The sequence below is a fragment of the Megascapheus bottae genome, chromosome 3, assembly GCF_031878675.1.
Source record: "Megascapheus bottae isolate mThoBot1 chromosome 3, mThoBot2.hap1, whole genome shotgun sequence".
Lineage (NCBI taxonomy): Eukaryota > Metazoa > Chordata > Mammalia > Rodentia > Geomyidae > Megascapheus > Megascapheus bottae.
In genome coordinates, this window is record NC_143511.1 from 27,265,668 (window position 1) to 27,290,180 (window position 24,513).

At 38.2% G+C, this 24,513-nt stretch overlaps 1 long non-coding RNA gene across 1 annotated transcript in view; it reads right to left on the reverse strand.

Annotated features, from left to right (window-relative positions):
- Positions 1–727: 727 nt before the first annotated feature.
- LOC150065101 (uncharacterized) overlaps positions 728–24,513 on the reverse strand; it is a 40,338-nt gene continuing 16,552 nt past the window's right edge. Inside the window, exons 4-5 of the long non-coding RNA XR_016534742.1 lie at positions 3,895–3,934; positions 728–778 (exon numbers count right to left, since the gene is read on the reverse strand). This is a non-coding gene — a long non-coding RNA (uncharacterized LOC150065101). The remainder of the gene's footprint in view (positions 779–3,894; positions 3,935–24,513) is intronic.

Genomic DNA, 24,513 nt, shown 5'->3' on the forward strand with positions numbered 1-24,513 from the left:
TTTTGGATATTATAAGACTGGAAGTTAACTACTTATTTATAAATTGAAGAAAAGTGTACCATGATATCACTTCTTAACTCTATTTTTCTCATCTGGAAAATTCTTGACTCAGAATACAAGTCAAAGATTATGGAGCACAGAATCCCTATTTTATAGATAAGGACATTGAGGCCCAAAGAAATCACTAGAGTTAATAAGTGAAGATCCATTCCTGGACATCTTACATAACAATCAGAAATCTGAAAGGTTACATCTTGCTTGTGTGTGTGTGTGTGTGTGTGTGATGTGGCTTGAACATAGAGCCTGGGAGCCATCCCTGAAAATTTCTGCTCAAGGCTAGCACTCTAACACTTGAATCGTAGTTGTACTTCTGTTTCTTTAGTTGGTAACTGGAGATAAAAGTCTCATGAACTTTTCTGGTAGTTAATTTGAGGTAAAAGTTCATGGACTTTCCTGCCCAGGTTACCCTAACTGCCTCAGATCTCAGCTCCCTGAGTAGCTAGGATTATAGGCATGAACCACCAGTGCTCAGCTCAGTATGGGACTCGACTCAGCGTTTATCAGGTACACTCTGGATTAGACTCAAGTAAACATCTTAAATTTATTTTTATTGTTAGTTCTTTGAGCACTTCGGATCTGCAATATGTGCGATGTGACATTTGAAAAGCTTCATAAAAATGAATTAGTTGTATCGCTTCTATAAAATGACTCATGATGAAAATGTGTTCCAAAATCAGGTATTGGTTTCCATGGAAAAAGTCACTGAATTCATCTGTGGCTTTCAAAACAAACAAAAATCCCAAACCATTATTTCCCAATATGATGACCACCTCTAAGATTACCAAAAACCCAAGAGATGAAATACACATGGCTCAAACCCTCTGAAAAGCCTTTTGCTTCTCCAATTACTAACTGACTCAACATTCTAGGGGAGCTGTGACTTTTTCTTGTCAACTAGAGAAAGTTTGTCATGGGTCCGATAAGATGGATACTATAAGGTACTAATTATTTTCCTACTTGTATATATGTCACTGGCAATACATGTGTTCACGAACATTGTTATCACTTCCTACAAACCTGTAGGGAACTAACTGCCAATTCAGGACAACAAACTTCTCTAGAAATTATTCATAATACCTAATTTTACTACCTGTGGCAATGTTGTTTTTTTTCTTTAAATAAAAGTAAGGTTGTTTGCAGAAGCACTATTTACCATAGCAAAGATATGGAACCAACTCAGATGCCCCTCAGTTGATGAGTGGATCAACAAGATGTGGTATTTATACACAATGGAATTCTATGCTGCTGTCAGAAAAAACGACATCGTCTCATTTGTAAGGAAATGGAAAGACTTAGAAAAAATCATATTAAGTGAAGTAAGCCAGACTCAAAGGAACATAGGCTCAATTGTTTCCCTCATTTGTCCTAATCAGTAGAAATCTTGGGCTCTCCTTGTAGAGATTTACAATAGAACAAAACCTAGATACATCAGGCCATATAGTGAGACCCTAAATGAAAGGACCTCCAGGATATAGAAATAAAAACCATATAATGCGTGATGTTGTCCTTAGTGTACTATGTTATCTCTCATCTCTTTTGCTGTCCCTTGGTTATCTCATATTGTTACAGTATTTTACCTTGTTATCTGATATATTGTATATATACTTATTTGGTTATTTGAAATAGGAGGTGGAAGGGGGGGAAACAATATGAGGGGTGGGGGTGGGGGAGGGAAATGGGGACCAAGACATGAGAAAGAGTATCAATGTATGTCAAATAATGCACCTTCTATCTGGTGAATATAATGTAACCCTTCTATTAATTACAGTAAAAAATATGAAAAAATGATTGCAGATTGCAAGTCTTCCAGTTGCAAAAATTTTCTTGAATCTTTTTAATTTAGTGAACATCCCATTACTCTGTAGAAGGGAAGAGAACTCTGTTCTGCTTAGCTTTTCACTAAATGGTGCCATACTACACTATTTTCCCAACCTCCCTTACCATGCCCCCCACCCCAAAAAGCAAAAAGATAATTCCCAGTCTTTTTTGTCCCAGTCCTGGTGCTTGAACTCAAGGCCTGAGCACTGTCCTTGGACTTTCTCAAGGATAGAGCTCTACCACTTGAGCCATACCAACACTTTTGGCATGTTCTATATATGTGGTACTAAGGAATCGAACTTGGGTCTTTGTGAATGCTAGGCAAGTGCTCTACCACTAGGCCAAACTCCCAGCCCCAAGGGAATAACTTTTTTTTTTTGCCAGTCTTGAGCTTAAACTCAGGGCCTGAGCATTGTCCTTGGGATTTTCTCAAGGCTAGAGCTCTATCACTTGAGCTATAGCAACACTTCTGGCTTTTTCTATGTATGTGGTACCGAGGAATGGAACTGGGACTTTATGCATGCTAGGCAAACACTCAACCACTAGGCCACTCTCTTGGTCCTCATTTTCAGTCTTTAAGGGGGTAGTAAACCTCCTTTTGTTTCAGATATAAAGCAGCCACCTTGCAGGATGGAGGAAGGTACCAGCCTGTGAGGGCTGAAGAACAGAGAATTAGAAAGTTCTGATCCCTGCGCTCTCGTTCCACTTCAGGAACCTCTACTTCCAACCAACTTTTTATATATGCTATAATAAACCAAAAATGTAAAAATTAAGAGGTAAAAATAGAAACAACTAGGGCCGGGAGTTTGGCCTAGTGGTAGAGTACTTGCCTAGCATGCACGAAGACCTGGGTTGGATACCTCACTACCAGTCTGCTATGGAGAGGAGAGAATTGGGGTGGAGAAAAAGAATTCCTCCAGGGGACGCCGCTGGTGATGGCTAACTACATCTCCTCCCCTCTTGTCACTGGACATTTATCATGTCCCACAGCTCTAATCATAAGGCTGGTCCAATTTCTCATCTCTGTCAGAGTGACAGGCACCCCTGGTGCATCAGAGACAGGGAAAGAATGCTCTGAAAGGTTAAGGGTTTGGCCCAAAATGAAAGAGATAAAGTAGTAGCCTAGTGGTGATCAAATCCCAATCAATCACTCACTGCCAGCAGCCACGCTAACTCTCCACATGCCATGAGCTGTCACTTCTGAAGGCTGAAAAAGACCCTGTGTGTTGCTTCTGAGCTCTTAAAAAAATCCTACCAAAATGGGCATTGTCACCTATGCATTTAGATCCAAAGAAACTCATACAGGTTGGTACAATGCATGTGATTTTTCTAGGACTAGAAAAGGAGTGTGGGGGGCGATTCAGGATTGAATTCAGCTCTGTCTGACTTCCAAATCTGGGTTTCCCCCCCCAAACTTCACTCTGACCAGACTCGGATCTATTATGAATATGCCCACTTAATATTATTTTCCCATAAGTTTCTTATAAGTGTTCTTAGTTGTAGTGGCCTAGAAAATTAATTTCTATATCTCATTCTTCTTGCATTTGATGCAGAGAACATTTCCTGAAAGAGATGGATCTCTTCAGCAGCTGGTAACATTTCAACTTAACACCCTGGGACCAATCACCAGACCTAAAGTTGATGCCTAATTAATTAGTTACAGTAAAAAGCTGGCACTTTCTGCATCTGGATCCCACTTCTAGCCTCAGTCATGTTTTTACTTCAGCCATGGTATTTACATGATTAGCAAATAATCAGTTGATACACTGGCATGGTTTTAATCTGTGTATAGAGCTTCCCAAAGCAGATGTCTTTGACAGGTGTAAAGAAATAGACATTTTTCTCCCATAAAAAAGAGCCATGAGGAAGATCTTTGTATGTTTTCCAGTGGTAGATTGTGTTGGATCAAAAATATATTAATTGGCCGGGCACTGGTAGCTCATGCCTGTAATTATAGCTACATAGAAGGCTGAGATCTGAGAATTTCAGTTTGAAGCCATTCTGGGCAGTACTTACCTACTTTTTGTGCCAGATATTTTCAAGGTCCCATTGAAAGCTAAAAAGGGAGAAAAAACAGCAGTGAGTCATGGCAAAAATCACATCAGACTTACATTAGTTTTTTTTTTAATTTACTTCTCTTTTCTTATTTTTTATTTACTTATACCCAGGATCTAGGTGTATTTATCAGGAAAAGGCATTCAATATCAGACAGCTGACATTTCAAAGGTTATTTGCTAAGTTCTTCCAAGATAATTTTCATTCAAAACTTTAAAAAAAAGAGAAAGAAATAGCCTGAGTGATATTTCATCTGAGTGTGTGATGTTAACCGATCTCCCTAATACCAGTGGAGAGCAAGCTGCAAAGAGCCAAAGAGCCACAGCACCGTTCTGTGCCACATTTTAAGCCAATATTTTTAGATGATACAGAAAAGCAAGACTATAAAATATGATAAAGTCAATGAGGAGATGGGATGGTGGATTGAATTTTAGCATCATGAGAGTCAGTAAGGACAAAGGCATAGAATCATCAGTGCAAGTACCACTGGGGAAGATGGTTTCTACCTTACAGCAAGCACTGCAAGAGCCTTGAGGATTGTCCTCCGCTCCAAGCCTAAGGAAAGCCAACTGAGTGATGTCTGGTGGAAGTTACTGATGCCTCTTGTAAAGTCCACAGACCGGATGGTGAGAGCGTTGCTCTAACATTTGTTAGTCAGCTTACGTTTAGATACTACATTCAATAAAGAATTTAACTAAATAGGATACGCTATTTTAATCGAAGTGTTTTGAGGAGAGATTGTTAGCTTAGCAACAAAGGTCAAAACTAAGGTTCCTGGACAGACTACACTGATTCTGACTACTTTTAAAGAATCCAGATACACAATAGTTTACTTTGACTCGAGAAAGAGGAAGAGTCAGGGCTGGGGGTTTGGCTTAATGGCAGAGTGTTTATCTAGCATGCATGAAGCCCTGGGTTCTATTCCTTAGCACCACATACACAGAAAAAGCCACAAGTGGTGCTATGGCTCAAGTGTGAGCTGAAGAGCTCACAAACAGCTCCCAGGCCCAGAGTTCAAGCCCCAATACTGACCAAAAAAAAAAAAAGGAAAGATAAAGAATCTCAAAGAAAAGATACTGGTTAATCTTATTTTTCCCAGAGCATTGTTTTCTTTTTAAGTAGCTGTACAAAGAGGGTACCACTCCATAAGTCAGATGATGAGTTCAGTGCAACTTGATCAACGTCATCCCTTCCATTCTCCCCAATCTCGAACCTCAGTACACACATAGTTCATATTTTTACAGAATGTACATTGGCTATACTGGCTGTATTTGTCAAGCACTATTTTTTGAAGTTAAATCAGTTTTTGTAGATCAGCCGCAAGTAAGATAGACATGGAAGGTTTAAACTATATTCCTGAAGTGCATCGCTTATGAGACCAGCCTCCTGCACAGTCCTTCTCAACATGCACATATGTACACACACACACACACACACACACACACACACACACACACACACACACACACACATATACAGAATACACATACACTTCATTTCATTCATTAATTTCTTCCCGTTACCACTGAAATTTTCAGTCTAGAATAGACAGTCCTGGGGCTTGAACTCAAAGTCCTGTTGTGCTCACAGCTAGTGCTCTAGGTGGTAAATGTTTTAAAGAAAGGGATGTTTGCCACAGAGCAAAACAGCCTAAGATTTGTTTGAAAGCTTTCTTCAAATTTCCAAAGGTAATATGCGAAAGGAGGATGGGCTTGTACATTACTAAGGTATACTACCCAGTATTCAGGTTTAGAGAAAATGAATGTTTATCAGGAACCTCTAGTCCCAGAGGAATGCAATATTATAATGCTATAAGACAAATCAGGTTAAACTAAATATCCCTTTCCCTCTCACCCAATTCTAACTCAATAGTGATTCCTTTGTTTTAAATGTTCCCAGATGGATCTGGTAAAAAGAATATTGATTGTTGGGTGCCAGTGGCTCATACCTGTAATTCTAGCTACTCAGGAGGCTGAAATCTGAGGATCTCAGTCCAAACCTAGGCCAGCCAGGAAAGTATGTCATGCTTTTGTTTCTAATTAATCACTAAAAAGCCAAAAGTAAGCTGTGACTCAAGTGGTAGAATATTAACATTGAGCGCACAAAAACAGGGGGAGCATTCAGGCCCTGAATTCAAGCCCCAGGCACCAAAAACAAGAAAAAAAAAAAAAGAAAAGAAGAATACCAAAAGCCTCTGTGTACTTGCCTTGTAAATTCTTAAAAACTGTCTAATAAGTAAAAAATGGTCCCTTTTAATGAAATCTAAACATTTTTCTTAAAAGCACATTATTTTCTTTAAATATCTAATGGTTTATCTTTTTATATAGGTCTCAGAAACTGAGTCATGAGTTTGCCATATTTATGGGTATTTTCCTAGTTCCCCATTCAAGTTTTATAGGTGCTTTTCAATTCCACTTGGTAAACTGTAAAGAAGAGAATACTATTTAATTGAATTTTTTCTTTAAAAAAATATTCTTCTCTGGAAACACCAACACAAATAACAAAAATGTCTACACTTGTAAAGTGCTGAGACAGGCTGGTGAGAGCTTCAGTTAAAAAAAGAAAAGCAACAAGGAGTTTGGCCTAGTGGTAGAGCACTTGCCTAGCATGCACAAAGACCCAGGTTCAATTCCTCAGTTCCACATATAGAAAAAAGACAGAAATGGTATTGTGGCTCAAGTGGTAGAGCTCTAGCCTTGAGAAAGTCCAAGGACAGTGCTCAGGCCCTGAGCTCAAGCCCAAGACTGTAAAAAAAAGAAAAAAGAAAAAAGCTTGATATTATGGATCAGTAAGAGACAAAAAAATTACAATTACACTCTACCCCAAACTCCTTTCTATTTATAGAATCCAGCTCTCCTGAGTCACTTTTCAATTTAGAACTGGCCATATTTGCTCCCAATTTTAATATGATATTCATATCAGTGTCATCAAGGCCTTTAACAATGCAGCACTTATTTGAAATACATTCCATTATTAGCTGGAAGCTTCTTCCAAGCAACTAATAATCAACATGCTTTTAGGGTGTCACATTAATTTTAAAAATCTAGCCAGCAGGTGACAAAAGTAGTTTCCCAGACAACAATCAGCATTTAAGTTTTCTGTAAATAATCTATACATAGTCTTTTCAACTGAAATATGAGAGGTTAAATCCATTGGGGTTATCATGACTAGCAACGAAAAATGAAAGTTTGTACACTACGAGCAGTGGTAATCATATGCCACTGGCACCAGCCCAGCAGATATTTGGAATGTTCAAATGTAAAATAAGGATTCTTAAAATTGCTGAAATACAATTATGTCCCTTTTACATGTCTGCCTCTTTGGTCTCAGGTTCTACTCTTTACCTACCAATCTCAACAGTGCTACTTTCTGTCTGGCAGAAATAAATTCTCTTAATAATTCTTTAGTCTAAGTCACCATAATGACCCTATGCACTGCCTCTAATTTCTATTTTATGCTCCACCTGCTCTATTTTGGAATCTTTTCATCTCGTTTAGTTTTTCATTGGATGCCACCAACTGAAAAGAAAGAGATGAAAAATTTCAATCAAGACTTTGTATCTCACAAAAGAAGACAGGCTTCAACTCGCACCATTGTTATTCAGAAGAACTATTCCGCTTTTTAGCATCAAGAGACAGTTCTTAACCCTGGATGTGAAATATAGTCATTTGTGGAGATTTTAAAGTGTAGAATCCAGTGGGCTATGACAAGACCCAGCAATGCTAACTCTCAGGTTAAAAGGTAGGTCTAGAGTGAAGCAGGCACTTGTAGTTTAGTTACACAGAGCAATATAGCATGCATTTATTTCACAAAGCATCTGGAAGAGAAGGAAATTGGGCATTTGCCAGCTCATCTGTGGACAACTCTGTTGGGACACACATACACAAATTTGAAATTAAGATGTCCAATTTTAAGTGTTTCATAGAGAATTACTGTTACCGATGAACCACAATTTTATCCAAACCACAACATTCACACCATCCCATAACAGAGGTGTGATAAACAAATAATGACTGGACATGGAGACTATTCAGACAGGAGATGGGGAAAATGAGATTTCCTTTACTAACCCCACAATGCTCAAAGAGCACTTGTTCTGAAGCCACAGAGAAGATCTACATTCTTTAGCCATAACTCTAGAAGACACTGCAGGTTCACCAGGAGCAAAAACCTAGTTAAAAGATGGTTCCACAAGAAACGGTTCCTTAGCGTAGAGAGTTGCAGCAATCAGAGTTCGTAGTCAGAACATATGCAAATCCCTTCTTTTGAAGTCTTAGAAGCTGGTTTTTATGGCTGCAGAGTGCTTTGATATTTCCTCTTAACCATCCCTATTTGCAACTATGTTCTTCTGAACATTCAACAAGAATAAGATCACCTGCTTTATCCAGGTAAAAGAAGACATTTAAAGTTCTACCATTAGCTTTGTGGATTTTTAATTGTGCCAGGGAATTAATGGCCTCCTTCACACAAAGACCAGATAGACTCCGGCTCATGTCCTGGATCCAGAGATCCTTTGTGCAGAACCAATTGAATTGCTTTTCCTTTGGGACCTAAAGAAGAGATTAGATGCAAGATCACTAGACACATGAATCAATACTAATAGGTGACATATTTCTGATGTCCTTTTCTTCTTATTGCCCTGTGTGTGCCAAGCCCTTTATATACATTATACTATTTAATTTTCACCACACTCTGTGAAGCAGGCATTGTTGCCTATATCTGTTGTTATCCATATCCATATCAATACTGCAAAGAGGGAAACAGACATAGGTTAAATAACACTTTCCAAACCACACAGGAAGTAGAGACAGAACACGGTAGTTAAGCTCAGATCTAATCCCAAAAGTCTCTAAAACACTGGATATGTTTGGAAGTCAGAGAGGGTGGACTAAGAAATGCATAGATGCCAGGCTCTGGTGGCTTTCTCCCATAATCCTAGCTACTAGAAGGCTGAGATCTGAGGTTCACGGTTCAAACAAAGCCAGCTTGGGCAGAAAAATCTGTGGGAGTCTTATCTCCAATTAACCACCAGAAAACTAGAGGTGGTACTGTGATTCAAAGTGGTAGAACACTAGCCTTGAGCTCAAGAATTCAGGGATAGCACCTAGGCCCTGAGTTCAAGCCCCATGACTATAGAAAGAAAAAAGGAAGAAAGGAAAGAGAGAGGGGGGGGAGGGAGAGAGAGAGAGGAGAGAAAGAAATACATGGGTGGATAAGTATGACAACATGAATACAATAGAAGGTAGGTAGGCATTCTATGGATTTTCACTGAAAATATCTAGAGTGTTTTATATTCATTAAAAAAAAAAAAACAGAACTTGAAGCCAGGCACAGTGGCTCATGCCTGTAATCCTAGCTACTCAGGAGGCTGAGATCTGAGGATCAAGGTTCAAAGCCATCCCGGGAACAAAAAGACCTGAGACTCTTATCTCCAACTAACCTCTAGAAAACAGGAACTAGGGCTTGACTCAAGGGTAGGGTAGTAGCCTTGAGCTGAAGAGCTCAGGGACAACACCCAGGCCAAGTTCAAGCCCCATGACCTACAAAGAAAACAACAACAACAGCAGAACTTGAAGAAAAAGAAAACCATGAAGAAAAGACATTAGGTTAGACATTCTCACAATTAAGCATCACAATGTTTCATCGCTTAAGAATTCTTTTACATAGCATCAGAAGCTAATAGCTGCAGTCCTCAGAAGGCTAGATATGAGGATTTGTGGTTTGAAGTCATAGGGGCAAGAAAGTCTCAGAGACTCTTATCTCCAATTAATTTAAAAAAGAAACAAACAAACAAAAATCCCAGAAACGAAACTGTGGCTTAAGTGGTAAAGTGCTATCCATGAGCAAAAGATCTCAGAGACAATGGTCAGGCCCCAAATTCAATCCCCAAAAGAACCTAAACCAAACCAAAACAAAAACATTATTTCATGCATCTGTCTCAGGCTAAGTGCTGCATTATTATGTAATAATATCAGGTGCCGAATTACCTGCCAAGCCAGGATGCTCAATTCATGGAGGCTGCTGTAGATATATAAGACAAAACACTTTCAGAGTTCACAACTCAGCAACTGACAAAAACTTAACCAAGCACCTGTCATCCAATGAATGTGAGACATGCTGAAGGAATAGAAGGTAGATAAATAAAAATAATGAAGAAAGCTGGGGAAATGTCTGGAAACAGATGGAATTGAAGTTATGCCTTGGTTGATGGGGAAGATGCCGAAAAGAATAGAGAAGAGCCACAAGCAAAGGAGGAGCAGTTTAAGCAAAGGCCCATGAAGGAGAGTTCATTGAATGCACAAGAAAAAGCAAAATACAAGATAGTCGTCGTATAGCTCAATATGAGAGCACCTGCCTAACAAGCTTAAAGTCCTGAGTTCAAATCCTAGCAGCACAAAAATAAGTACTGATAAAAGGAAAATGTTGTTTGGGAAAGAAAGAAGGTACATGGCTTTGCTCATAAGAAATTAGACCAATTTTCATAAAGGTGATCCGTGACAATAATTCTGAGTCCCTCAGATTAAACTTTGGGGAGCCTGAATTTTCTTACCAGTAAAACAGGATAATAGCTAATCTTGCAGATATCATTTCAGGAATTAAGTGAGAGAAAATGGTAGCCACACAGTGGGCCCTAGCTAACATGGTCCCAGGGCCAGGGGAGAGAGGCCAACCTCATTCTCTGTGTCATGCTGTCTTTCCACCAGCCTTGACTGAGATGTCTTTACTCCTAGTTGATCTCAACTCTGAAGCTGTTCCCCAACTCAAGACTTGTTCTGCCCGGCCTCCAGAAAACCCTGGAGGTCAGCCTTCCTCACTTCTCATGTGGCACTTAGGAGCACAGAAGACTCATTTTTAACACTAGCATACATATTGGTCTGGCCACTTTTCTTCTGAGGTTTAGCAATCACTTTGGGCACTTTATGGAAAGCATGGTAACCAAGGGCTTGCTGTGATCCATCACAGACCTATCTGGGGAGTGAGGTGTGGAGTCTTTCATAGAGAGAGAAGGACCACCAGCATCTGAGTGCTTCCTATCCCCTTCACCCTGTTGACGCCCCCTCCTCCTCTCCACCTCACCACTGACAGCTCTCTTTTCCTCCTTCAGCCTAGCCCTCCCCTCACTGGCCCAGCAGCACATCTGGAAACAGCTCATTCTGCTAGGGCTGGAGGCCTTGTTTACTCTGATTTCTGATGAAATGTCTTTCCTCATGGTACAATAAATGATACTACATGGGCTGTGGGGAGAAGCAGGGGTAGCTGCAGGGGTAGCAGGGGTAGCTGCAGGGGTGTATGTAGAGTGTCAGTTAATCTGGTTAAAAACATCTGTGACAGGGTTGCCCCCACACCCACTCAATTTAGTGTGTGTGTGTGTGTGTGTGTGTGTGTGTGTGTGTGTGTGTGTGTGTGTGTGTTTGGGATGGGAGGAGCACAGTCCATTTCTTCCTTCATAGTAATGATTATCCTTATTCTTATTCTTCTTGTGTCTCAGAATTTCATTCAGGTAACATGCTCTAGGCTGAGTTTAAGGTCAAATTCTGAGGTGACCCTGACATTGGAGATGGGGCTCTCAGCCTGGGAACTGGTAGTAGCTCAAGCCGGTAACCTTAGCTACTCAGGAGGCTGAAATGTAAGAATCACAGTTCAAAGCCAACCCTGGTGAGAAAGTCGGTAAGAGTCTTACCTCCCATTAACCACACACACAAAAAAGCCAGAAGTGGAGCTATGGTTCAAGGGGTGGCTTATTAGCAGTAAGCACAAAAACTCAGGGACAGCACATAGACTTAGAGTTCAAGATCCAGGACTGGCATTTTTAAAACATGAGAACTCTCATTGCCTCTGGCTTTGTGTTACTGCTGACTCTCTGGAGTTTTCCCTCAAGAAATTCTACAAAAGGATCTCAAGCTTCAAATAGCCAACACAAGTAACACTTTGGAGATACAGCGATTAACTCACATGATGTATACAGCTAGTGTGACTGACACACGGTCTCTGACAATGATAACACATAAGGTGGAACCTGAAACTGTGCTTGACAAATTTCACATGCTCATATTTATAATAGAAAATTAGACACTTCTTGTACTGCTGTCTACCTGGCTGTGCAGCCTCTTCCCCTGGGCATTAAGACTTTTGTTCAGTCCCCTCTCATGGGTGCCTTTGGACTGACTCTAGAGTCATCTGTTTCCAGTTAACTTTTTCTGGTTCATATGATAGCCTTTTTCTATCAACCACCGGACTTGAAATACAAATAATTTATTTTGTTAAAAAAATAATAAAAATTTGAAAAATAAACAAGAGCCAGTGATGCAGATGTTTAACCAAAAATAATGCCTTGTTTCCCTTCCCCACTGACTACCTCCAAGATCAGACCCTAAGGAGTTTTATAATTTTTTGTAAAGCCTTTTTATATAGCCAATTTATGCCCACAGATCCTATTTCCTACCATAAGCCAATCTAGGTATGGGTCAGGGATATTTCTCCCAATTAAGCAAAAAGAAAGTTTCCTTGTCACAAATGAAAGCCCTCCCTTGGGGCATGGATTTATTAGCCAATTCACTCAAAATGATCATTTTATGACTGATCATTGGGAACAATAAATCATTTCCTCCCATTAATAATATTCCTTCAATTGGTTCAAAATGGAAGACTTCCTGCTGGAATGAACCTTCCCGAGAATAATAATAATATTTCTAATGAAAGAGTGAGGAAGTGGGTAGTTAGAGTGCAGTGGGACCCGCCTTTCCAAGTCTGAAGGGAAAGAATAAAAAATACGTGCCTTTTACCCAACCGTCCAGAAATGAGGGCATGCTAAATCCACTAGCACAATGATGTTCATTGCAGCACTATTTACCATAGTGAAGATATGGAACCAACCCAGATGCCCCTCAGTTGATGAGTGGATCAACAAGATGTGGTATTTGTACACAATGGAATTCTATGCTGCTGTCAGAAAGAACGACGTCGACCCATTTGTTAGGAAATGGAAAGACTTAGAAAAGATCATATTAAGTGAAGTAAGCCAGACTCAAAGGAACATAGGCTCAATGGTTTCCCTCATTTGTCATAATCAGTAGAAACCTTGGGCTCTCCTAGCAGAGATTTGCAATAGAGCAAAACCTAGATACATAAGGCCATAAATATGATGCTAAATGAAAGGACCTCTAGGATATTAAAACAAAAGCCATATAATGAGTGATTGTTGTCCTTAATGTACTATGTTATCTCTCATCTCTTTTGCTGTCCCTTGGTTATCTCATATTGTTACAGTATTTCACCTTGTTATCTGATATATTGGATAAATGGGTATTTGGTTATTTGAAATTGGATAGTGAAGGGGGGAAATCAAGATGAGGGGTGGGGATGGGGGGAAGGGAAACGGGGACCAAGAAATGAGAAAGGGTATCAATGTATGTGAAATAATACATCTTCTATCTGGTGAATATAATGTAACCCTTCTATTAATTACAAAAAAATATATGGGCTGGGAGTTTGGCCTAGTGGTAGAGTGCTTGCCTAGCATGCACGAAGACCCGGGTTCGATTCCTTGGTACCACATACATAGAAAAAAGCCAGAAGTGGTGCTGAGGCTCAAGTGGTAGAACTATAGCCTTGAGAAAGTCCAAGGACAGTGCTCAGGCCCTGAGCTCAAGCCCATAACTGGCAAAAAAAAAAAAAATACATGCCTGCCTCATCTAGGGTATTTTCTTTCTTTTCTATTTTTCTAGTGCTAGAGAGCAAACCCAGGTCCTTATACATGGATATAGCTAAGTCTAGCACTGAACTACATGCTCAGCCATCATCTGACATATATTCCTCTGTGTGTGTGTGTGTGTGTGTGTGTGTGTGTGTGTGTGTGTGTGTGCGTGCGCGCCCGTGCTCAAACTAGGATTTGAACTCTGGGCCTTTAGCTTTCTTTTTGTCCTCAAGGCTGGCAGATCCTTCAGTGAATGTGTGTGCCTAGAATCCTTTCCTATGAGCCTTCTCATCTGCTGTAGTGGAACCTGCCTCTGTCTTCAGGATTACACATTTAGGTCATGAAATCATAATGCTAATAGTCAAAGAATACATTTGCAATTCTAAAAACCATAGAACATGTCAAGCAGCTATCATTTCAAACAGAAATATATCTACTTGTGTTTTATCAGTCATCATCATTATCTTTCTGGTACTGTTCACGATGCACAAAAATTTCTTTCTCATCAGTATTTGTCAAAGCAAAGCCCAGGTTTATTGCTTTTTATTTAATTTCATTGCCAGGATGTCCAGGTTTATTTTTTGAAAGAATCTTTACCTAGCTAGACATTTCCTGAGAAGTGTATACGGGTATTTTTTTAACTCAAGGCAATAATCAGAGCAGTTAAATATTTTTTTCCACTTTGTCTAAATAAAGCTAACAGAGTCCATATACTTTACCCAGTCTGTCTGAACTTAAAGTATTATAAGGCAAGAATCACTCACATACAGACTTAAACAATGAAATTTTTAAAGTGTGTACATGCTGTGAGAATCAATAACAACCTTTCAAACCAGCAAATTGGTTTCAAGTATTCGGTTCACTGGTTACATCCAACAGCTGCAAATAAGAGGACACCTGCTGCGTGAAAAGGAAAATGGAATGAATTCCTGAAAAATGTGTTCTTACTGGAATTCTTATTCTTGTTTCATGGATGGCATTTGCGAAACTCTTTGGAAATAACTGGATTTAATTGCAGGCCATCTTCTTCATTGACATTTTAACAACCAAGTGTTTGAAAGAACTAGGTTATAAGTTCATTTTGTGTAAATAAATTATGGCAATGTAATTAATTGCATGTTTTGATATTTTCTGCATTTTAGACTTTTTTTTAATTTGAAGACAAATTCTGTTAAAAGCAAAGTAAGCTACTTGAAGTTTTATTTAGAAGGGATAATAGGAACAGCTAGGAATTTCAAAGAATCACTCTAGACACAGTGAGGAAAATCACTGGTGGCAAAAGTAGCTAACAGTAGTCTATGTACAAAAAGCCATTGCCAGAATTACATGAGAAATAATGTTCCATGGCTATTACAGTATTGAGGCAGACTTGAAAATCCAGTATATGGAAAAATACCCAGGGCATGGCAAAGGGTTTTATAGAAAATGTGAACCTAAGGACACATCAACTCAGCTTTCTCATACATCCTATTTAACTATTTGGGGGTTTTCTTTATTGCTGGTTGTTGTCAATGGCTTTTAAATACTTGTCTATCTTTGTGCTCTCATTTAGTTTTCAAAGACAGCTAAACTTCTATGGATTCAAATGTAACAATGTGCAGAAGCCCTCAGCATTATCCTACAATCCTACAAATCCATTCTTAATACTGCAAGATTCCCAAATGATGCATTTGGTCAAACCAAGGACTTGTACATAGGACACATGTGCTTTGATACTCTGGAAAAAAAAAAAAACAACCAACCAACTCTGTTTGTAATTCTTTTGTGCTAGTCGTAGTGCTTGAACTCAGGTACTAGGCACTGTTTATTTTTGTTCAAGGCTAATACTCTACCACTTGAGCTATAGCTCTACTTTTGGCATTTTGAGTGATTAATTGAAAATAAGAGTTTCAGAGATTTTCCTACATGAGCTATCATTGAACTATGATCCTCAGATCTCAGCCTTCTGAGGTAGCTAGGATTACAAGCATGAACTACCAGCAGCCAGTTCTTATAATTTTAAAAGAACTACTGGGTATTTCCCCCATATAATTTTTCTACCTAGTAAAATTGCCTTCAATACAATGAGAAATCTGAACATTTTATATACTGGTGGTAAAATTAACTTCAGTGAATTTCTACCCTGAAGGAAATTGATTGTAAGAATATATAGGTATATTGGGGAACTCAACTGCAGAAATTCAACTCAGACTGGGGAATGGGTTGAAATCCCTAGAGATTCTCCCTCTGTATTCTGTTATCTCTTTTCTGTACAGTAGCTTCAGCTTCTTCTCTTACAAGACTGGCTTTTTCTACTCTTGAATTTATAAGATGGCTCTGTAACTACCAGCTCTTGTGTTCATATGATTACATATAGATGGATCCTTAGTCATTTGATCTTTTTTTTTTTTTTTTTTTTTGCCAGTCCTGGGCTTGAGCTCAGGGCCTGAGCACTGTCCTTGGACTTTCTCAAGGCTAGAGCTCTACCACTTGAGCCTCAGCACCACTTCCGGCTTTTTTCTATATGTGGTACCGAGGAATCGAACCCGGGTCTTCATGCATGCTAGGCAAGCACTTTAACCACTAGGCCAAACTCCCGGCTCCAGTCATTTGATCTTAAAAATAGAAATTTAGTTCAGATACAGTCAGGTGTTCAACCCTGTCAATCAACCATAGCTCAGAGTGAGAGAGTGCAGGATTTCAAAGAAGAGTGAGCCAGCACCAGTTCTCATTTTCCAGAGAAAGGCAAATTGTTATGCAGTTGGTAGGAAACACACATGAAAAAGGATGGAAACAATGCTTCCTTTGTTCAGTGGGCATTTGTTAAGAGCCAACCATACTCTCAAGCCAGGAAGGTTCATGGATATAAAAAAAATTACTGCAGCTGGGCACTGGTGGCTCACACCTGTAATCCTAGATACTCAGGGGGCTGAGATCTAAGGATCGCAGTTCAAAGCCAGCCTGGGTGCAACAGTCCATGAGACTCTTATCTCCAATTAACCACCTGAGAACCAGAAAAGGCACTGTGGCCCAAATGGCAGAGCACTAGCCTTGAGCTGAAGAACTCAGGGACAGCTCTCAGACCCAGAGTTCAAGCTCCATGACCCACAGAAAAGAAAGAGAAAAAATAATGCAAAGAATTCTATCTTTAGGAAATATAACAAGCAGCATGATGCCTAGATCTCTATTTATATATAATCACTTACACAGACAGCACATGCTTAAAATCTTATAGTCCTATATGGGACCAACATGTAGTACATTAATACTGTGGAGTCAACATTAACTCTCATTTGGAGCTATGAGAAAGCATTTGCAGAAAGACTGACAATATTTAAAGTTTTATTTCCAGCTGTCTCAGATATTAATAATCAGGAAACAATATAAACTTTACAATGCAGTTTTAAATCCATTTACCATCATCTACCCATTTATCTGCAAAGAAAACAAGGGAGGAAAGAAGGAGGAGGAGGAGGGAGAGAAAGAGGAGGAGCATAGGGTCGATAATATATCAGGTATTCTAGGTAATCCCACACATCAGGAATAGATAGGACAACTGATTTTGAATCTGAAAACCTGAATTCTGGGCTGACTTTTGCTGTGACCTCAAGGGTGGGTAGGTAGAGATGAGGAGACATATACCTCTCCCAAGTCTCACCCATAAAGTGAGGCTCATTTCTTCCCCATTGTTGTCCATGTGGGGAAGTAAAAAATGGAAAGGAACTAAAAGTGTAGAGGTAACCAGCAGAACACTGTGGAAGTATACCAAACTGATGTGTGAATTATGAAATGAAACCCAGGAAGTGGAAGCCACCAGAACTGATCAGGGGTTGGGAGGCTGAGCTGACAAGAGTAGAATCTATGTAGATGTTACTAAGGGATAAGGCGACAATTGCAGACAGGAGCCTCCTGCTAAACAAACAGAATGGACACAAACAGAGGATGATATAAATTTGAAAAGATTCCAGTCCTGTGATTTGATCACCGATAGTTAACTTACAGGCTTCATGTTTCCAATTTGCATTGAATTATGTGGTGACATGCTTGATAATTCTGCACAGTTACTTGTACATAATTGTTTGTTTTCAAACAACACAGAAGTTACCGAGATTAATTTTTTACCAAGATTATTGTAGTAACTTGGCCCCTTTAAAACAAATTCTAAGTGCCTCCTTTAGATTCTTTCTTCAGCAGTTACTTTTCTGTCTGAATGCCTCAAAAATCTTTTCTTTTGTCTCCTGATGATAACCCTACATTTAGATTTGCTGCCTCTCAAGAAGACTTCCACCCTCTTTCTTACTTGGCAAATATTTTGACCACAGTCATATTTTATTTTTGCATTTCAAATTTGCATTCATTTGTATGAGCATTTTATATCAATAGCATTATTCTGGCACCTCCTATTGCTACATCAATATGGTTTCAAACGTAGAATAGGTGATATAAAGCTATATTTAAGTTAAGAAGTAATTTTAAAATCATGAAAAACTTTCAGTTCATTCCTGTTTTATATGGTATATGCATTTTCAAGGTTGACAATATTTCTCCAAAGGGACAAAAATTGATTCTTGAAGGACCCAAAACATATATATCAAAGTGATTTGTGGCCCTTCAAATTATTGCCACTTTAGCCAATTGCATAAACAGACAGACAACATAGTTTCACAAGGGAAAGGTAATTAGGTAAAGTGTCTAAATTTTCATTCTTAGGGAAATAATGAGAAAAGCAAAAAGAATGTAGGCAACAGTTTAGAATCTATAATCACACGGTGTATTTCTCAGCCCTTCACCCCCATTCCTGGGGTTTAACTCAGGGCCTAGCACTGTCCCTGAGCTGATGTGTTTAAGGTTAGTTCTCTACCACTTTGAGCTACAGATCCATTTCCAGCTTGTTAGTGGTTAATTAGAGATAAGAGTCTCAAGGCTTTTCTTGTCCAAGCTGATTTTAAATCACAATCCTCCTATCTCAGCCTCTCAAGTCTGAGCCACTGGCCCTGGGCTATGTATATTCTTTTATAAAAATTAAACACACAAAAAAAATTAAACACAATATTTCAGTTGATCACCACAAATCCAATAAAACTGAAATATTCTTAATCCCCTTTTCAGACTACATTGATGATGATTAGAGAGGTTACTTTCACATTGTATGAATCAGATGGCAAATTTACCTTTAATTATGACAACATAAAATATGCTTTTTAAAAAGTAGTTTGGGGGTCCAGGTGTTTAGTCTAGTGGTAGAGTGCCTGTCTAGCATGCATGAGGACCTGGGTTCGATTCCTTGGTTCCACATACATAGAAAAAAGCCAGAAATGTTGTGGTGGCTCAAGTGGTAGAGTTCTAGCCTTGAGAAAGCCCAAGGACAGTGCCCAGGCCCTGAGTTCAAGGCCCAGGACTGGCAAAAAAAAAAGTAGTTTGGGTCCTATTGGTATTTTGAGAAGGATAAGTCTTCATACAGACTATAGAAAGTTTAGCTCCATCTTTACCTACAAGATCCACTAGCAACAATCTATCTTCTCTGATGCAACAATCAAAACTGCTTTCAGATGTCCTCTAGGGATTGGTGAGGTAAGAAATCACTCTTGGTTGATTTACCTCTACTTACAGTGAGAAACTATTATCTTTTCACTTGTCATGATAGTTAATTAATATTAATCCTACCAGACCTTTGTTTCTTATACTTTTTTGGCTTATTCAGTCCTTCGAACAATTCTAAAAGCCCACTTAACACATAAAAAATGTTCATTGTAAGGACTGTAGCTATCAAGTTGTAAATCTCGGATATACACAGATGTTATATTTATCTCACAAAGAAACACTCAGGCTTTTGACCTAAATGTAACTATCTCATTCACATAAAGAAATGCACATCATAATTATCTGTATTATGTTCGCTGTGAATTTAAACCCAAATCTAAACACTGAATCACTAATTGCTGGTTGGGTGAAGCAGAATTAAGAATGAGTGTTTGTTGATTTCTGAGTAGTGTGATAACTAAACAAGTTGAGTTCCAAACTCCCATTACCTAATGGATTTAGTAACTGGATTCAAGGAAGAAATTAGATGTGTGAAGAATAGTAAAGAAAATGAATGACATAAGGATTCAGAAGAGAGATGTCAGATGGAATTACAGAGAAAGACTGGCTATCTTGTTGCTCAAAAGAGCGACTGTTCTGATGCTTATTTATTTCTGCCCACAGTGTTGACATTTTATAGGAATTCATGAAACAAATCACACTGATTTGAAGAAATTTTGCAACAGTGCTACCTGAAGCTCACCAACAAACCAAAATGCACACACTCAGGGATCAATGTCAACATATCTCAACCATCGAGAATTATGAGACATGGAAAAGCTGCCAATAAAACCACACATCTATAATGATCGAAGATGAGCATTTTCATATGAAAATTATTTGTTTTAATTGAATGTGCTGTTGAATTTGTGATAATGAGCTGGTAGAATACTGTTTTAAAAGACATAACCGTTCACATAAGAACAAATATATACAGGCTATGCTGATTGTATGTAACATCCAGACTACTAATAAAACACTATATATTTAATCATCTGTATATTATAAGGAAAAGTGGAATGTGTCAGATGTTGCCAAGTCAGCTGAGAACTTTTTTTTTTTTTCATTTTATACCATTCAGGAAACTTCGGGAAAGTTGAAGAAAAGCAATAGAACTAACACCCTTCCTTAAGCAAGGAGCTCTTTTCTGGGTTCTAGTGAGGGAAGTTCAGTGTGAATCCTTTGTCCCTTTTTTGCACGACAAGTTTGTTTGCCTAGGCCATTGTTCTCTGTTCCATTTTGTGTGAGGCAGAAAGGTTCTTTGTTTTCTTTGTTAGGAAATCTAGGTTTCCTCATCTTAAATAATAATTAGTGTACATTTAATTATTTGAGCAGAATCCAGTGACTTGTTAGGTTTTTAAAGCACTCTGCTCACTAATAAAGTCAATTTAATTAGTAAGATCCAATATTAATAGAACAATTTCTTGGGTTTTCATTTCTACTAATGTTGGTGGAGTAACTTTATTCCCTAAGTCCTATTTCATTATTTTTACCATGTGAAATTAAGATCACGATGTACAGTGCTTTAGTAATGATCAAATGAATTTGTGCACATAAAATGCATGGCAATATATCTAGTAAGTGCTCTATAGATGAGAACATTTTAGTTTTACAGAACTTTTAATGGACAACTTTATGTGTGTCCTTGTGTTAATATATGAAGAAACTAGAAAGAAATAGAATGAAATATTAGTGATGGTAGTATGATTATGCTAATTACATTTCTTTTTATCACATTTCTTGCTTTTGCTCAACTTCCTACACCAGATAAATAGTTCTTCCACAATGAAAATATATGTTGTTATTATCTGTTTACTAGCAAGGTAAGCAAGAGCTACAAACACAAGTAAATTCTTTCCTTTCAAAAGACATATTATCTAGCCATTTGTCACCAGACAATAAAAGACAGGAATGGAAAAACAGTCCATCTTCACTTGAACATTATAGACTCAGAAATTAAAAAAAAAAAAATGAGAGCCAGGAGTGTGTCCTAGTGGTCGAATGCTTGCCTAGCATGCACAAAGCCCTGGGCTCGATTTCTCCATACCACATACACAGAAAAAGCCACAAGTGGTATTGTGGCTCGAGTGGTAGGCCCCTAGCCTTAAGAAAGCTCAAGAACAGTACCCAGGCCCTGAATTCAAGCCTCAGAACTGGCAAAAAATATTAATAGAAAAAAGAAGGAAAAACAAAAAAGAGAGCTCTCCAGATATAGGCAAAACTAGCAAAAGGGGGAAAAAAGTGAAAGAACTGCCAAAATTCTCACAGAACAGAGTGGCTGCCAACAGAGTATCCAAAGACAGAACAAAAGATATTGTGTAACACTAGAGAATTTTGTGCAAGAACCATCCATATGAATTCTCTAAACATCTAGTGGATGCTTTTGTGATCTGACCTAGCAGGTAAGGAAGGAGTTTAGAAGTGGGCATTCCATCCTGTTATTAAATAAAACACTGAACCAACTGAAAAAAATCCAGAACTCTTCTTAAATTCGTCAAGGAAGTGTGATCACACACAGCACAAATTATTTCCCCTCAAATAAAGGGAATAGAGAAGTAGCTACTGAAAATCAAACTTACTAGAGCAGAACTTTTATACAAACATGGGAGGAGGCAACTTAACTGTACAAAACTCCAGGAGGATTCTTCTATATGGGGATACCTCATAGTTTTGCTAGATATACTTCCTGGAGATTTATCAGCTTTTCACAGTGATTATCAGAAAGAATTAGTTCAATGGAAAAACAATCCATATTATAAATGCTTCCTAAATTCATCTGTCATATCAATATAATTTCAATCAAACCAGCAAGATAAAATTTTGTGAGTACAAACAAACTTATTCTGAAGTTTATGTGAAGAAATGAAAGACCAAGAATAATTTATACAAGAAGCCAGGTAGCTCACCTACGTAATCCTACCTACTCTAGAAGAGAGAGACCTGAAGGATTGCCATTCAAGGCTAGTCTGAGAAAAAAAAGTTTGCAAGTCTCCAGTTAACCAGCAAAGAATGGAATGGCTCAAATTTCAGAAAGCTAGTCATGAGCAAGAAAGCTGAGTTAAAGCATAAGGCCTTGAGTTCAAGCCCTACTGTCTGCACAAACAAAAAAGAATAACCAATATTAAACATTAATATTAATGTTAATATTAGACATGAATAGCTCATATTTATAACAATATTAAAAGCAGCAGAAAAAAGTTGAAGCCTAATGCTATTAACACTCAAATCTACTAAGATTTAAGATAATGTAAGCAAAAGAATAGAGAAAGAGATCAATAAGGCAGAATAGGAATCTGAAAATAGATTCATAGACAGACAAATGATCTTAGAGAAAGAAGCCAAGGGAACACAGTGGAGGAGAGACGGACTTTTCAATAAACTATGCCTGAACAAGTATAAGTGGAGGCAAAAAGTAAAAGTAAAAAATATGTCCACATACAGAATTATTTTATAAAAATGAACTCAAGAGCTAAAGATGTGACCTGGTGATAAAGAACTTGCCTAATATATGAGAGACTATTGTTTGATTGCCAGTACTACCAAATAATCAAGGAAATCAGGATACTAAATAGTATGGAGAACTCTGAAACACCTAGAGGATAGCATGGGAGAAATTCTGAGTAACCTTGGGTTTAAAAATAACTTTTAAGTTAAAATACCAAAGGTACAATCTCTGTAAGATACATTGTCAAAAATGTAAAACTGTAAGCTATAAATCAAGAGAAAAATGTTTACTAAAAGCATTTGTAATAATAAAAAGAAAACTGTTACCTAAAACACACAATGAACTCTTAAAATTCAACAATGAAAAACAACTTAATTTGGGGGAGGAAAGAGAGGGAGTTGGCCATAGGGCTTGAACTCAGGGCTTAGGGCACCATCTTTGAGCTCTTTTGTTCAGGGCTAGCACCCTACTACTTCTAGCCACAGTGCCACTTCCAGTTTTCTGGTTAATTGTCGCTGAGAATCTCGGAGACTTTCCTGCCAGGGCCGGCTTCAAATCATGACCCTGAGATCTCCGCCTCCTGAGTAATTAGGATTACAGTCGTGAGCCACCAGCACCAGCAAAACCTTAATTTTTTGAATGATCTAAACACCTTAATACTTCACCAGAAAAGGCATACATATGGTAAGTAAATAAACAGAGGGAAACAATCTTAAGAATTCTAGGCATTCACACATAGTGAGATCAAAGGAAGACACTGTTAGGGGAGGAACACAAAGACACAATGCCTATGTGCCTCTGATCCTATAAAATAATACTTACTAAAATGAACTCCCAGAAATGGAAATTTAAAAATTCTTCAGCTCTTCTTTTCTTAGAGGAATACAAATTGAAATACAATAATAGTACACACTTATTAGGATGATTACAATCTACAACATTAACAGCACCCAAGGATTCATAAGGATAGGAAGAAAGGGAACGCACTCATTTATGGTGGGGATGTACAATAGTAGAACTGCTTTACAAGACAGCTTAGCAGTTTCTGACAGAATTAAACATTGTAAACATGATAAAATCCAGCACTCGTGTTTCTTGATAGTTACCAAAAGCAATTTTAAACTTATTTGTCCACCTAGAAAGTTGCACGTCCACATTACTAGCATTGTTATCCACAATTAGCAATATTTCAAGGCAATTGCAATATCATTTAGTAGGTGAATGCATAAATAAATTGTCATTTGCCCAGAAAAATGGAGTATGATTCAGCATTGAAATGATCTATTTATGAAATGACAAAGAGGATACCCAAATGAATATTACTAAACAAAAGAAGCTCGTCTGAGCATGGCCATACGATTCCAGCTTTATGATCTTCTGGAAGATAAAATGCTAGAGATGGTGAAAATATCAGTGGCTTCATGGGTTAAATATGTATTTGTCCAATCTCATAGAATGTACATGGTAAGTATGAATCCTAAGGTAAACTATGGGCGATAGTAATGTGTCAAAGAAGGTTTATCAATTTAAAAAAAAAACACCATTTAAGAGTGAGATAATAGTGGAGAATACTATACATGGATAAACATAGGGATATATGGGAAATCACAGTCCTATCCACACAATTTTTAACAATATAAAACTTCTGCCCCCATAACAAATCATACTACATATCTAAATAAGAAAATACGTTTGAATTTACTGTGACAAAGCAGTCTTTTCCTGTCTCAACTAACCACCACCTTTGATGATTCTTTCCAATCATGCTCACAGGTTAATGATTATTTATATTTCCTTTTGAATTCAGAGAAGAGGCTTCTAACAGCAATCAGAGGAGACAAGGAGGTTTCTGTTCACACTTGTCACTGTTCATTCAACACCT